The sequence below is a fragment of the Agelaius tricolor genome, unplaced genomic scaffold (genome assembly GCF_023055355.1).
Source record: "Agelaius tricolor isolate 1412-34295 unplaced genomic scaffold, bAgeTri1.0.p SCAF_7, whole genome shotgun sequence".
NCBI lineage: Eukaryota > Metazoa > Chordata > Aves > Passeriformes > Icteridae > Agelaius > Agelaius tricolor.
In genome coordinates, this window is record NW_027269267.1 from 35,704,899 (window position 1) to 35,720,332 (window position 15,434).

Here is a 15,434-nt window from a genome sequence, read left to right on the forward strand (position 1 = left end):
CGTATGCATATGAGTATTCAATTCTTTTAAAGTCTTCCCCCCCCCCCCCCCCCCCCCAGTTAGTAAATTCTAAGCATGAAGAACCAGCAAAGCAGCCAAATGCAATATTGCTTTAAGGGAAATAAATAGTATGTTACCACAGCCCTCAGCTTGCAAAGTGACTCTGACTTTTTGCATGTTCTGCAAAAATTAGATACCCTTTAGGCAGCTCTCTTAATGGATTCATTCAGTAAGGAGCCTTCAACGTTGCATTCATCTAATGAAAAAAAAAAATGAGTGGCTCTCAGTAACTCAGTACTGCCAGGAAGCAGAGAACCTCTGTTAATGTGTATAAGGCACAGTGACACCTTACTGAATTCCTGTAGTAAAGTCAAGCTTGCTTCAAGGGCCTTAAAATGATCTGAAGTCCATAAATGAACTCTTTATTAAAGACAGTTTTTAAAAACAAAGGTGACCCTTTAAAGCTTTCATAGTCTCACAGGCCTCTAACATCTTACAGAACAGAATCCAGGCTCCACTAACATTTCTGGTATTTTACTCCCCTATTTTGTCTCTAGCATGCCCAAGAAATTCCAAGATATGCTTCTGCTCTCATCCTGCAGCTCAAAAGCCAGACATACTAACCAAAATAGGTCATCATGCCTTACTAACACAGATAAAATGACTAAACATACGGTAACAAAAGGAAACCTTGAGGTTATTAATCACAAACTGCTTCAGCTCGGCATAAAAATAATGAGTAATTACACTTCAAGAAAACAAAAGCATTTAGTATTTCCTGTATCATGGAAGACAGCAGTGAGATAAAAATTCTTAAAATTCAGAAGAGAGGCCAACAGATCTAATGCCAGTGGTCCAGTAAGTAGGTTACTCATGATCTTTCTGGAAATCCAGCTGCCAGGAAGAAAAATCCTTCACTGTGAGTCCTCCTGAAGTGCTCTGTCCCCAAGGTAACAATTCCCTGCTCTAGAAATAGACAACCCAGGGTAGAGAAAAAGCTTCCCAGGGAACAGAGGAGACTGACACAGCCGAGCAGCAAGAGAACAAACTATCTGCAGAATAATGAAGTGTGGGAGCATGTAAGGGATGTGGTCTGCAAGTTGAGTGGAAAGATTAAAGATTTAGGAAGAAACTAGAGCAGTTAGAACTAGACCAGTTTACCAGCAGGAAAGATCCCTAACACTAAGATCACAAACTATGAAGTAGATTTTTCTTTTCCTTTTAATGGAAGTAGTGGTATTTCAGACATCTGAAAGATGCCTGAACAAAAACTTGAGTCCTTATAGGGAGCACCCTTGAACTAGATTATGGATACAGAAAAGCCCATTGCCAAGATTCTACTAACACTGGCTCTAGCCTGTAATTACCTAAAACTTTTCCTTTAGTCAATCACTGAAAGTACAGCTCTGCAGACAATGGAATCATCATGAATCTACATACTACAAATCACTGAAAAAAAATAAGCATGTAATATCAAAGGTAATTACCATTCAGAATGTAAGGGACTGTCCATTAAAGAGTGTTTACTGATCAAAGTAAATGACTGATCATGTTAAATGACAGAAAAAGATATTGAGTTGTAAATCCATAGGGGAAAAAAAAGATTATTTCTCTTTATGGAAAAAACTACTGAATAAAATAAATATCTAAATAAATCAGATCATTAATAGTCATATTCTTCTAATAGTTGATAACTGTCTCAAAATCAGTGCATTTTTATCATACATACAGAACAAAGTATATGCAGAACTTACACAACAAAGAACAGAACTTTTTAGAAACATTAAGTTTGAATCTTGTGATGATCACAAAGAACATTTTCAACTGACTGTGTTCGGCCACAGGGGAGCAAAAAAGCCTTTAAAACATCCATTAAGATAACTCTCCAAATCTGGGCTTGCCATTTGCAGTCTAAATCATACCAATCACATACAAGATCTGTTACATTTAAAAGCTTCATGCCAAAAAACCTGAAGTTTTATTGGGCCATCAAAATGCCAGATGAGCCTCCAAGGATGTGCATTCCTTCCTTATTGTTAAGAAAGCTGTAGGACTAATGGAAAATGAGTATTACTCAAAACTTACATACTTACACTTTTGCTGAAGATATAAACAAACTGCTTGCAAGTTCCAGGACTCCATGTCAGAAGTAGTTTTGGCTATAAGCTTACTGAAACTTAAAAAACATACACAGTGTGTCCTTCCACTATATTTACCTTATCAATGGAAATGATGAATACTATGGATATTAAGGATAAATATGATGGAATGCTGTCACAGATAGTAACTGCATTAACAAAAGAGGAGTTGAGAAATTAAAACATGAACAGAATTCAAGAAGGAAAACAAGTTAATACTGAACAAATAATCAATATAGCCAGGTTTGGAGAAAACCAAATATTCCTTAACACCCAAAAAAAGTAGCATCAGTAACATCCAACCTTCATTAGTGGAATTATTCAGATGGCAAACTCCTTTCCCTCTATTTATAGTAGAAAAGCCATAGATTCATTAATTTCAAGTGCTCAAATACATTTCCCTAATCATCCTTACAATAGCAACAGTATGGTTTGTTTTGGTTGGGGTTTTTTTAATAAACTGTTATTAAAGCTAACACAGGAGGAGTTGTTCTTCCTGGTATGTCAACAGCAGCACACATGACATACAGAAATAGAATCTCAGAACCTCAGTTGACATCAGGTTTTTTCTTTTACCCTGAAAGAAATTCAGCCTTATTAATGAATCTGAAAAAAATCCCACAAATCCTGCTAAAACACTAACAGCCTATGCATATGGGAATTTCATGGAGGCAGAAGAAGGGGAACTAAAGGGAGAACAAAAGAAACTGGCACAAAGAAATGGGTTGGTGTTTTTCTCTCTAACACCAACTAATTGCATGCTGGGTAGGGATAATCCCTCATGACATTCCATGTGTTCAAAGGTCAAGACTTTTGCTTTTCAACTGTCCCCATCACATGTTGTTCCCTGAAGAAAACAGCCTGAAGCTGTCCCACAGTACAGACACCCTCAAACGTGAGGGTTAAGGATTCACAGTGAAATACTGCACCAGGCACACCGCAGCCCTCAAGGAGGGCAGATGAGCACACTGCCCAATTAAACAAGAAGTACAAACAATAAACACAGAGCCAAGAGCTTCTAAAGGCTATTGCAAAGTCTATTCCAAAATAGCAGAGACATGCTACTAACACAGTCTTATTCACTGTATTTAAAGAACTCTTTTTACCTATGTTGTTGTGTGATTTTAAATTAAAAGCAGAGCTCCTCTCTCTTGATGTCTGAAGAGCATCTGTGGAATACAAGACTGGCACCACTGGGAAAGCACACAGCCAAGTGGGACCCCTGTTGTCCCCATGATTAGCTACAGAGGAAACACTCCAGCCACTGCACCAGATATGAAAAATCTTTGTTTCTCAAACACAAATACATATATATATATGTGTATATATATACATATTTTTATTTATCTTTATATATAAATAAGATACAGCCCTGAAAGCAAGCACCTGGGCCGTTGCTATTGCTCCCTGTAGTCCTTTAGAGCACGAGCAATTTGATTAAACGTCCTCAACAGGAGAGCACTAAATAAACACTGTAAATTAAACAAAACTATGCTGATGATCTAGTTGCAATTACTTCCAATTGATTTGAGTCTTTATTGTTCCCTCAAGCTTTAAACTTTGTAGATAAAAAAAGGATCAGGCCTTACTGGAGGAATACCAAAGAAGGAGTTATGAAACTTTCTTTTAACACATTCAAAAGCAACCAGACTAGCTTGTCCTCCTGACAAATTTGCAATTAAATTTAACCTGTTTAGTGAAAAAAACAAGGCTATCCCAGGGTTTTCCATAAACAAGCAAGTTAATGCTTAAAATAAACTCACTCACTGGTGAACATACATATGTACAAACCAGAAATTGCTGCAGCATATTTTATTTCATGAAAGTTAGACACTGCCAAAAGACTTAAGGGAACTTCTACCCAGCTGATTCAATACAATCCAGCTCTCAGGCATTTCAGACTCTTCTGAGTTGAACCAAACTGTCACCTGATTGCAACAGGACACATCTGCACACTAGTGAAGTGGGTTTGCTTACTGTGATACAAATATTCCATGAGAAAACAAAGTCAGATATTCTTATTCCATTCCTGGAAACTCCTCTGCAGAACAGTCCTAGAGTAACCTGCTGATTTTAAAACTTCTTCTTAGGTCCTGAGATATATATATATATATATATTAGGTTGGTTCCATAATTAATTCTCAGATATTCATTTCATTACTAGACTCATTCTCCTTGTAAGAGCTAGAGCTATTATTTTGATAAATTTTCTCTTCCATGTCTCCAAATCCCATTTTCTTTGCCAAGATGGCACCATTCTCAGATCACCTTTTTTTCTGAAATTCTTTCTTCTCTAGGATTAGCCCAAAAACTGCCACAGATACAAGGCTTTAAAACTTCCAGGCACATTTTACATTTTTCTGTAGACATTTTTTAGATGTACAGCTACCATTTTCCCTTCATGGCACACATCCAAGCATCAGTTCAAATCCTGGTGTGTTTTTAAGTGGAAAGAACTTTGTTCAGGTTAGAGGAGGCATTTTGTTTTGACAAAAGCAGGCAGAAAAGTACAATACAGACCCTTCCTCACCTTCCTCAGGATTTTTCCTATTGAATTACGTTTACACCAGAATTAAATTTTTTGAGCTTTCTTGATGGACAGACTTTATCTCACCCTGCAGCTCTAAATATCCTCATATCACACTGATCATGCAGAAAATTCAAATACAAGGATGAAGAGGCATACCTAGCTCTCTGTTATTTTCTTTACATGACACAGGAAGGGAAAAAATTATATCCACCTATTGTGGTACATGCTCAAACAGCTCACCAACTCTACAGCTAACTACTCCACCTTTTAGTAATTATTCTTTAATATGTTATTCTTTCTCTGTGTATTGGCTGGTCTCCTTATATCACTTACTTTCTGCTTTAAATATTTCAAATAATAACACAATGCATATATGTTCAAACATTAGTCTCACTTTTGAGGAAAAGAACTTTGAAATAAAATTTAATAGTTTTATATACTGCCCGAAGAAATTCCACTAACGGATTTAAGGGAGTCAAAGCAACCCTAGCAAATACTCAGTTAAGAACAATAGTGTCTTCAATTTTAATGCTTTCAGATTTATGTCTGAATTTTCTTGAATATATAGACTGTTGGGTTGTTAGGGTTTTTTTAAAGCGGAGAAAATGAAAAGGTTCCATATCCTGGTTCCAGAAAAAGAAAATTCTTCTGAGCTCCCTCTTCTCATCAGGTGTAGAAAAACATACGCACACCCTACTCCATCACAACAATGATCTAATATTTCAGTCATATACTTGCAGAATGCTGCTCTTAGTCCCTAGCTCGCCTCCATCATGCACATTCTCTTCATTCAGGAAGACAGGAATGGCTTCCCTGTGTTGGGTTTTCTCAAGTGTTATTTGCTTGTCCATTGCTTCAAATGATCCTTGAAGCATTATTACAACTAGAAATTGCTCCAGCGATTCCTTCCTCTGGTGCCTCAGTGTGCACACACTGCACACAAAATTAAGGCACAAATGCTTGAGTCCAGGGCATTGCCCAGTGAATAATTTTTTGGTTCAGAATGTGTAATAGTCGTTGATTTGCATTTAAAAAGTTGGACAGCAGGAGTTAAAAATCATGCAGATATCCAGCTCCTGCATCATCACTTCGGTACTTCATTAGATAAAGTCACACAACTTCACAGCTGCAGGAAGCATTCCCAGATAACTGTGGGAAACTGTGCTTGGTGTCAATATGGGCAAGGTTTTTGATGAAGATGTCACTTTCTGAACAGGCTTCATCAGTGCCACACTTATTTCCTGCCCCTGAGAGCCACCATGTAGAAGTGCTCATGCGTGGTGACAGAGCCAGTAACAGCCACTGCTTTCCACACAAGTGATGCTCTGGTCTCCACACAAGTGATGCTCTTCCCTCAGCCCCCATGGGGTGAAAAGCCAGCGTGGCTGGCTCCACCACACCCTCCCTGTCCTGCCAGACCCTCTCCTGACACTGTCCTATTTACTAATTTGCTAATTAGATGGCAGGAGGCTGCATTAGCTCCTGACAGGACCTGTGTGGCCACCCAGCCACACACATGCCCATGCCACAGGGACAGCTGACAGGCAGCACAGGTGACTTCCAGCAGCAGCTGCAGGGATCTGAGTCTCTCCTCTACCCACCACTCACTTTTTAATTAAGCTTCACTGCTTGCCTGGCATGGCTGAAGCTGCCTGCCAGTGTATTGAGGTACAGACAGAGAACACTCAGAAACAAAGGTGCAGCACTACCATTCAAGCCTTAATTGTAAACAGCGTGAAAAAAAATATTGAGATGGAAAAGGCTGCCCCATAAAGTTACCAGCAAAAGCTTCTCCTCTCTCATAGGTCTGTTTAGAAATGCTTCTCTTAGAGGTTCACTTCCGACTCACATGTTTTAGGCAAATGGATCCTACACCCTTGGAATTGTACCATTTGGGACCTATCTCAGTATTCAAATATTATTATTAAAAGCAGAGCTGTGAGCAGCACTTAATTAGAATGCCTTTTAAAACATTTTTTGCATTCAAATGGTAGAGTCACTCGCCCTTCTCCCCACTGCAATACTATCACACCATCTGCTTTGACTTTCTTTTATTTGTTTGCTATTAAGACATTTTGAAGGTATTTTCTGCTAGCTTCAAGTTTAATATTTACTGACCTCACATTGTAGATACACTTTCCTTTTTGCTCATTTTGTGTTTTTTTTTTTTTTAATGGCTTCTAGTATTTTCCCTTTCATAGTACTGAAAATTATGATCAACATTTCAAAGGACACAGGAGGGGAAAATGGCACTCTGCACCAAAACATTAAACAATGTTATTTTCCATATTACACCAGTCAATTCAGCCAAAATGGCTAATGAATAACACAGGCTACAATGGCATAACCACAGAGTTGATCTTCCCACATGCACTAATTGATGCCTCTGCTTAAAAAGCACTATTGAATGTTTAATGTGTTAAAGGCAAACACAATGGTTTTAGGTCTTACGAACACAGTGTAAAACAGATTTTCAGGAGGAATTCCCACCATGATAAAATAGGAGCTGAGGTCCTCAAATTGAAAAAGAATTAATATTAGCTAAGGAGAGGCAAATCTCAGAGATTCACACAAAGTTTAACTTCTAAAATGCACAGGGACTATTTAGTTCAAAAACGCTTCATTTTCTAAAAGGTACAGCAACTGAATGCCCCCATTCCATTTCTCCCTTTAATATTTCATGCTTTTTTTAAGAGCCTGAACACTAACCATTTCCTGGAAAATAGGAAACTCCTGAGGAAAAAAAAAAAAATCAATCGATATAATTTCCATAGATTCTTACTTTTACAAGAACTTTACCTTCCTTTTTAGCCTGAATGTTCGAGAAAATAACCTCAGGCAGGACAAACTAAACAAATCCTACTTTTCCTTAATCTGAAAAAGACACTGCTATTATACAGAGAACTAGCTGTTCAGAGACTCCTCAGCTGTAATCACTGTTACTACAATCATAAGACTGTAGAGAATTAACAAAATAAAACTAAATCAAATTAAGTTCACTTTGATGGTAAGCCACAAGCAACAGCAAACTCCAGAATAATTGGAAATACAAGAGAGATGGACAGAAAAAAAAATACTTAATCCCCAAACAACATCCCATCCTCCCTTCCCATAATCATAGGAAGACCAGGGTGGCCAGGGAAATGCTCCAAGTCTGTCTGATACCTGCTGTGATCCCAGAGCCTCCAAATTATGAGAAGCTCTCTTCCAACTGAACAGTGAAATCATCACATCCCCTTTTCCTCTAAGAAATTTAAGATTTATGTTCACTTATTTATTAATGCAAGGGAAACCACCTCCTTTTTAAGTAGCATTAAAGTCTGCTTGGGATTTCTGCCTCTCTTTGTGCAATAATAGATTTTAAACCCAACTCAGAATGAAAAAAGGCAACCGTGGAAGACGTATAATTTAATGGTATCCTATTTCATATAATTTAATGGTATCCTTCCCCTCCCCTGAACTTTCAGGCCAAAATCAATGCCACACAAACCTGCTGAACAGGAAGCCTAATTATTCTAACATGTGCAACCAAAGCGATAGGGAGTTTCTCAGTAAAGCTGATAAGGAGAGACATAAAAGACTAATGAGCAGCCTGCCTGTGCTCCATTGCTAGGCTAGCAAAGGTCCCTGCAGAACACCTTTAGTATTGTTCAGTGGAGAGACAGAGGCTGGGACACATCCAAAAATAACACTCAGAGGTTGAAAGAGTGAACACATAACATCTGCAGCTCAGGTTCTTAATCCAGGCACAGAAATAAATTATTTGAAGAGTGTAACCAACAGAAAAATGTGCCATAGGAAGAGCCAGTTAAATGCACTCAGGTTACTGAGCAGATAGACCCTTTGTGCTGTCAGAATACACTGACAAATGTTTTCTTGACCCATGTCTGTGGTGCAGGTGACTGACTCCCTTGATTAAGGAGACACAGTCATCAGTATTATTAGTGACCAGCGATCAAACTACTGGGCCTGCAATAATCAGGCGTGAAAGATGCAGAAAGGCCAGTGGTGGCCAGCAGAAGCAGCAGCCCCAGAGCAGAAAAGGAAGCACCCAACATTACCAACTCCCTCCTGTTACTGCTAGGGTTTCCAGTTTACCAGTAAGTCACCTTTTGACCGACAAAAATGTGTGTTCTTCCCCAGCAATGTTCTGTGCAAGACAGCCCAAGTCCCTGAGGCAGCGATGCCATATTCCCTCTGTACACCAAGCACAGTGCCTGAGCTCAAGCACAGTTGTTTCAAACAAGGTTGGCTTGATACTGGTATCTGCTCAGAAAGTCACAGCTTTTCCTCAGATAAAACTGGCCATGGGACATCTCCTGCTGCTGAATTTCTGTAATATTTTGTGTGTATTATACACCTCAATACCTGGAGTTACAGAAATAGATGCTCTGTGGAGACCTATACCTAGGGGAGGAGAGGAATGTCCCCTTTGGTTGCACAACATTTCACTTCTGTTACCCCTAACAAGGAAGAGAACTTGAAACAGCAATTTAGAGAGCCTTACAAGACAGCAGGATCACATGTCAAATGGGAGTGTAATAGCTTTTTAACATACTTCCATTATGGCAAATTCAGTCACCCTGCAAGGTCCAAACCATTAATTTCTCCCCACCCCAGGACAGCATATTTGGAAGGAAATGGGGATTGAAGTAGTCATTGTTAACATTGCTACACATTTGATAAATCTTGTGCCATAGGTCAGCAACTGCCAGTGCTGACACCAAAAACCTGATTTTAATGGCAAGCACCAGAGCAGAGCATAGGCAAGGCAGCACCAGTAAGGGAAGCAGCATCTGAGAGACACAGCCTCCCACCTTCCAGGGGGCTTTTATCACTACACCCAATTTATAAGCTGAGAAAGAAAATGCTGTCTGCAAACATCATCCCTGCCTTACACCAAAATATCACCCAACCCCCCAGTTTTCCTCATGCCTAGTAACAAACTGGTACTGTACAAAAATCTTCTGAAAGCCTCAATATCTAGATTTCATGGCTTGAGAAATTTTTTTTTCCTCTGTGTTATACAGTGACACAAAACCAGATTTTGCTGTACAGACTTCACTGTTTAACACTTAAGGGCACACTACAAAAATCAGCTCCCACATGAGATCAACAGAAAACAGAACTTTAGCACCTTCCTGAACTTCACCAACAAAGCTTCATTTTGTTTGAGTACCAGCTAACAGAGACACCATTCTTTTTTTGAGTCCTTTTTGACAACCAAGCATGAGGAACAATTTCCTCCATTTATATTTCCAGAATAAGGGAAAAGAAATGTAGTTGCAAAGGATCATCCTTGCTTCTCAAATCCCCCAAAAGGCATATCATATTTTCCTTTCTCATAACATTTAATCAAGTCTGCATCATTACAGACAAGGTCAGAAAGCTCATCATGCTGCAATTGATGACAAAGAAGATAGTGCCCACAACCCACAAAGACTGATCTAACTGTCTGATTTGCCTACATTTCTGCAGGCAAAATTTACTGACATTTTGCACAAATTCAAAGCTGACTTGAGCCTGATGACCTTTTCTACCTCTGTAATTAGTCTTCTGTGCCTTTACAACTAGAAAAACAAGCCATTCCCTTACGCCTGAGTTCAGTGGTCCATCTGTAAACTACAAACTTCACCATCTACTCAGCCAGTCAAAAAAGTACGCAAAAAAAGGAAAAATCTAAAGAAAGAAAATACACAAACTGCAACCTTTCAAAGTCAAGAAACTGAGTCTGGAAAGGGCCGTTTAAGATAAACATGCCAATTTCTAAAAGAAGAAACAGAAAAAGCAGAACTGGTTGGTGGACCCAAATTCAATAAACAGCATTTTTATCATGCTTTTCTAAAAAAGCCAATATAAAATAAGGGCACTGGCAAAGACAAGAACCATGAAAAAACAGTTGGGGGAATAAAATCAAACCAGAAACCAAACCCAGTAAGTTTAGTCCTGAATGCTAACAATGCAGCATGAAAAGTACAATGCTAATACATTGATTCAGCACTAGAATTTAACCAAGATTAATAACACAGAGGTTTAAGTGCTGAAAGCATCCACTAAGAGCTTTGCTTATGTATATAATCAGGGTTTGTAACCCAATCCTACAGTTACAAAAAATACTTCCTAAATATGAACGTAAGCTTAAAAAGATGTGTTGAGTCAATCCTCTGGAAGTTCTGGATCCAGATCCCCGCTGCAGTCAGCAACATGCAGATCTGCCTTTCCCCAAATGGAGCAGAGGAGAGGCCAAGGTCAGAGCACTGCCCTGCACTTCAAATTCCAGTCTCAGGAAAGAGGGAAGGACAACCACTAACAAGCAAGGAACAGCCAACTCTTCTCTTCTACCTTGTAAAACCTGAGGGGACAAGCTCAGCTGGTGATGAACATTTGATTCTTCAGCCCTGGGGTTTCTCTGCCCAACAGCCTACCTGTCCCTGCAGACACTATGGAAACCATAGGAGCACCTTCCCCAGCTCCATGCCCTAACACATCGTCGTTTGGAAGTCTCCACAGCAGTCAGTCCCTTTAAGAAAAGCATGCCCAAGAGCAAGTAAAGACTTAATGTAAGGATATTTCAAACCAGAGAAGCATTTCTTTTGCATAGCTCCATCATGAAGCATACATTATCTAAAAAGCTGCCAGAACTGGCAGCCTCGTATTCATCAATGTCAAAATTTTTTATATATTTTCTTTTTAGAAGAGCTGCTAATTATCATCACACATGAATTTTTAAGTGGAAGTTTGGATTTTTTACTAAGTTTAATTAATCTAAAAATCAGCAGGGAAAATTTACTGAGTAACTCTATAAATTCAGAATTCTCTATCTGAATTTTAATGCAGAAATACATCTCATAGGGCAAGTCTTTCTTTTTCCTGTTTCAAATCATCACATTTAAGTGGTGATTCCCCTCAGGTCATTTATCTTCCACAATTTCATTTCAAAAAGTTTGGTTACAAGTAGCATGCTTAAAGATATTGATTACAAAATGACTAATGAACTCTGTCAACCCGAGGGGAAAAAAAAAGGAAAAAATCCAATTTGAAGTCCAGCCATTAAATAAAAGTCAAGCTTAGATACTACATATTCAATCTCATACCAGCTTTTGACTTTTTGAAGTTTTACATTGCTGTTGAATATTTTGTCTACTTTCCTAGTTGTTTGGTTTGTTCAAAAAACAGAGTGCAGAAAAACAGTCATTTAATTGATTGTACAAGTTATTGCAAAAAACCAAGCTGAGAAATACAGGTTTCTACCCCTTCTCATGATGACAAACTCGCCCTACTGCCAACTATGCCTTCCACGGGGATCCACAGTTCTACATTTGAACTTAATTCCATAGGGATAGAAGAATTTGCACCATGTTTGGACTGATACAGCCACGTCTAAGATTTCAAAAATAGCCACTGTAATTCAATATATTACATATAACCCCTCATCTTTGTTATTTGCAAAGAAAAAGAGAGTCTGCCAAATCCTGGAGCAAAACCGTAGCTAAGAGAATGAAGTTCTCAACTGGAAAGCACAAACATTTGGCGGGACTCCTGAGCCACAAGGCTTGTTACCCTTTGCTGGGCACTTCTGACACTGGAGAAGGCCAAGGCAAAAGGGGAAAAATGAGCAGCTCTCACCAGGAGCCCGGTGCTCGCTTCATGTGCACGGCAGGGTAAGCACACACAGCTCCGTCCTGTCCTGTCCTGTGAGCCAAGCCCGAGCTTCCAGAGCCCGGCAGGTCGGACACGTGAGGCACAGCTAAGAGGATTTGAGACTTTCCTGGGAGGCAGGAGCATTTCTAAAAGGCTCAGATCCACCAATTAGCTAGATATCACAATTCTTGCATAAGGTAGAGGAAAGAGGTATCTTAATTCAAAGAGAACTTTCGGGGCTTTTCTTAAGTGACCTGCTCCAGAAATTTATTTTTCTTGGCTTGAGTCCAGTATCAGCTGCTTGCTGTGAATTGGAAGCAATGTGGAGCAGGAGTCAAGCTACCTGAGAGATATGAGTAACAAAACAGCTGATCGATGCTGCTCTTTTAGAGCAATCACCTTTCCACTCTCGAGGGACAAATCTCTTTGAAGGTAACCCAAGTAAGAAGGCTGTGACCGAAAAAGATACGCTACAGAGTAATTTCATGCCGGCAATCAAGCAAATCCGGCAACTTTAAATCAACTCCAAGGAGTTTACGCGTGCATTGAAAAGAGAGAAAGCAGCCGTATCACAAAAGCTGAGAAGGCCTACCGCACATGAGCTCCCGCTCTGGAAATAAGCTGCAGTTTACGCTAAACTTTGCCCAGCGTTTCCCGGCTCTCTGAGTCTGAGCATAACGAAAAGAAGGCAACGTTCGGTTTGGAACCGGCGAACTCGCCAGCCTGGACACGGGCAAGGTGATGGCAGAGGTGCGGAGTTCCCCAGGCTGCGCACCCCTGCGTGTGAGGGAGGGAGGGAGGGAGTGAGGGAGAACCGGGCGGCTGCAGCCGCTACAGCCACTCAGGAAACCTGGGGTGGTGGCCCTGGCCAGGAGCGAGCGGGAGCGCGTCCCGTCCCCTCCGGGCCGCCCCGAACCGAGGCGGGAGGGAGGCGCTGCCCTCGCACGCCCCCCGGAGCGACACCTCCCCGCCGGCTGCCGGCCGGGCTAAACCCTTCCCCGGGCCGCCCCTACAACTCCGCCCGGCACCTCCAGGGCTCCCGCCCCGCCGCCGGCACCGGGGGCCGGGTCCCAGCCCGGGGCGAAACAAAAGGCACGGAGCTGCGCTGCCGCCCTCGCCGCCGCCCGGACTGCGCCCGGCCGCGGTAGCCCGGGGGCGCGGGGAAGGGCGAGTGGTCCGAGCGCCGCTCTGCGAGGAGCCTGCCCGCGGATTACCCGCGGTAATGGGATTACGCGGGGCCGAGCGGGGTGTCCGCCGGGCTGTCACCGCCCGGGGAGGGGGCGGCGGTGCCGGGGGCGGCGCTCGGAGCCGCCGGCTGCCGCCCGCCCCGGCCGCCCCGCGGGCGGGTCCCGCCGCTCGCCCCGCAGCCCCGGCCGCGGTGCCCGGTGGGGCGGGCGCCACCCGCCGCCGCTCCCGCCCGGCCCCATTGTTTGCCGTGCCGCCCTTACCGTGCGCGGGGCTGGGGCGGCGCGGGCTCCCGCCGGCTCTCCTCGCTGCGGCTGGTGCAGGGGCAGTCGCGCTTGGCCGCCGGAGGTCCGAGCCATTAAAAGCTCCGCGGGGAGGAGGAGGAGAAGGCGGCGGCAGGAGCGGCGGCGGCAGGGAGAGGAGGACAGCGAGGGGCTCGCAGGAGCAGGGTCGCCATGTCCGGCTTGGTAGCGGGGGGAGCCCACCGGGCCGGCGCGGAGGAGAAGGGAGGCAGGCGGCGGCGGAGGGGCCGGTCTTGCTGCCGCCCGCGGACCGGAGGAGCGGGAACTGGACGCCGCTCGCCGCCGCTCTGCCGCGGCTGCACCTCCCTCCCCTAACCCTGCCCCCTCCCGGAGGGGGAGCCGCCGGCGGGAGGAGGCGGCCGAGAGCCCCCTCCAGCGTTCGCGGGCGGCGGCGGCCGCTCGGATCGGCGCTGCCGGCGGCGCAGAGAGCGGGGTGCCCGCCCCGGCCGCGGTACCCGGGCAGCCCGAGCCGGAGAGAGGCGGAGGCGCGGTGGCCACCGCCCTGCACCGCTGCGGGGCAGGGGGGCTCCAGATATCCCCTTTCTGCTCTACCTCCGCCCCTGGGCACCAGGAGAGACGAGCAGCGCCCAGGTGGCCGCGGTGTACGGGAAGGGTTAAACTCGGCTGCAGCCCCGGGGCAGGGAGAGCGGGAGGCCCCGAAGGTCCCTGTCCCTTCCTGTGGATTTTGGGGACCATCGGGCGTAGGTGGCCAGCGGGACACCCCGCAGGAGGGCTGTGCCCTTCCTCGGAGAGGGAATTTCTCGCTGACTGGCGAGAGGCTGTGAAAGTAGGCGGGTCCTACAGGAGGAACCAGGACAGTGCCTCAGGGGCTGTGTGTGCATTAATGGTACCCCGGCTCCTCTGCTCTAGGAGCGAGGCTTCAGGAGCCAGCAGGGAACAGAGCCGTGCTTCATGTGCAGGGAGATGTCCCTCCACACTCATCTTAGTCCCAAGTGCTTGTCTGAGGTGCCAGGGAAACCAAAGGACGGGGCGTGTGTGAACTGTATTCACATTTATGGGTACGACTTTGTCATAAACTCTATTTTCGTCCTCGTTAGACAAACAAAGATCAGTAAAGTTTAACCAGTAGCAGCAATCTGGGCTTCAGGTTCTGCCTCTCACCAGAGTTTTCAGCACAGCAGAAGAAAGGAGCCGAGAGCAGGCAAGGGGCAGGGCTGGGTGCTGCCTCCTCAGCGGCTGCATTCCCTCAGAGCAGATCTGGAGTTTCAGCAAAAAGGCTGTCACACCTAGGGCCAGCAGAGTTGTCTGCATGCAGCTGCTCTTAAATCGCCCCCTTGCATTTGCATGCCTGAAGGGTTACAGCGTGCATCCCTTTGAGCCTTCTCTGATCTCTCATCCCGTGCTTTTCCAGGAAGAAGACGGGGTGGTGCACACGAATGAGTGGTGCAGGGAAGATCCTTCGGGTCTTTGAAGTTCTCTCGGTGATCCAGGAGTGAGCACTAAACTAGGATGTATTTGTAAAGTAAACCTTCTGAGCAGCTAGCATTTAAAGGCTATTTGAGGAACCATGCTGCTATATCTAGTTTTTAATCACAAGAGGAAAAAAAACTTATATGCATCTCTATATTCTTTTGTTCAAGCTTTGGCCTTGCTTAATTCCAAAAGACAAATTCCTCT

General features: G+C 43.7%; 1 protein-coding gene across 5 annotated transcripts in view; it reads right to left on the bottom strand.

Moving 5' to 3' along the window:
• FARP1 (FERM, ARH/RhoGEF and pleckstrin domain protein 1) overlaps positions 1-14,116 on the bottom strand; it is a 201,054-nt gene extending 186,938 nt beyond the window's left edge. For 2 of the 5 annotated variants that reach the window (XM_071430946.1, XM_071430945.1), the window contains exon 1: positions 13,758-14,116. The gene's annotated coding sequence lies outside the window, so the exon portion shown is untranslated. Of the gene's footprint in view, positions 1-12,901; positions 13,049-13,757 lie in introns of those variants that run through there. The other 3 variants (XM_071430944.1, XM_071430942.1, XM_071430943.1) reach the window with 2 other exon arrangements.
• Positions 14,117-15,434: the final 1,318 nt, after the last annotated feature.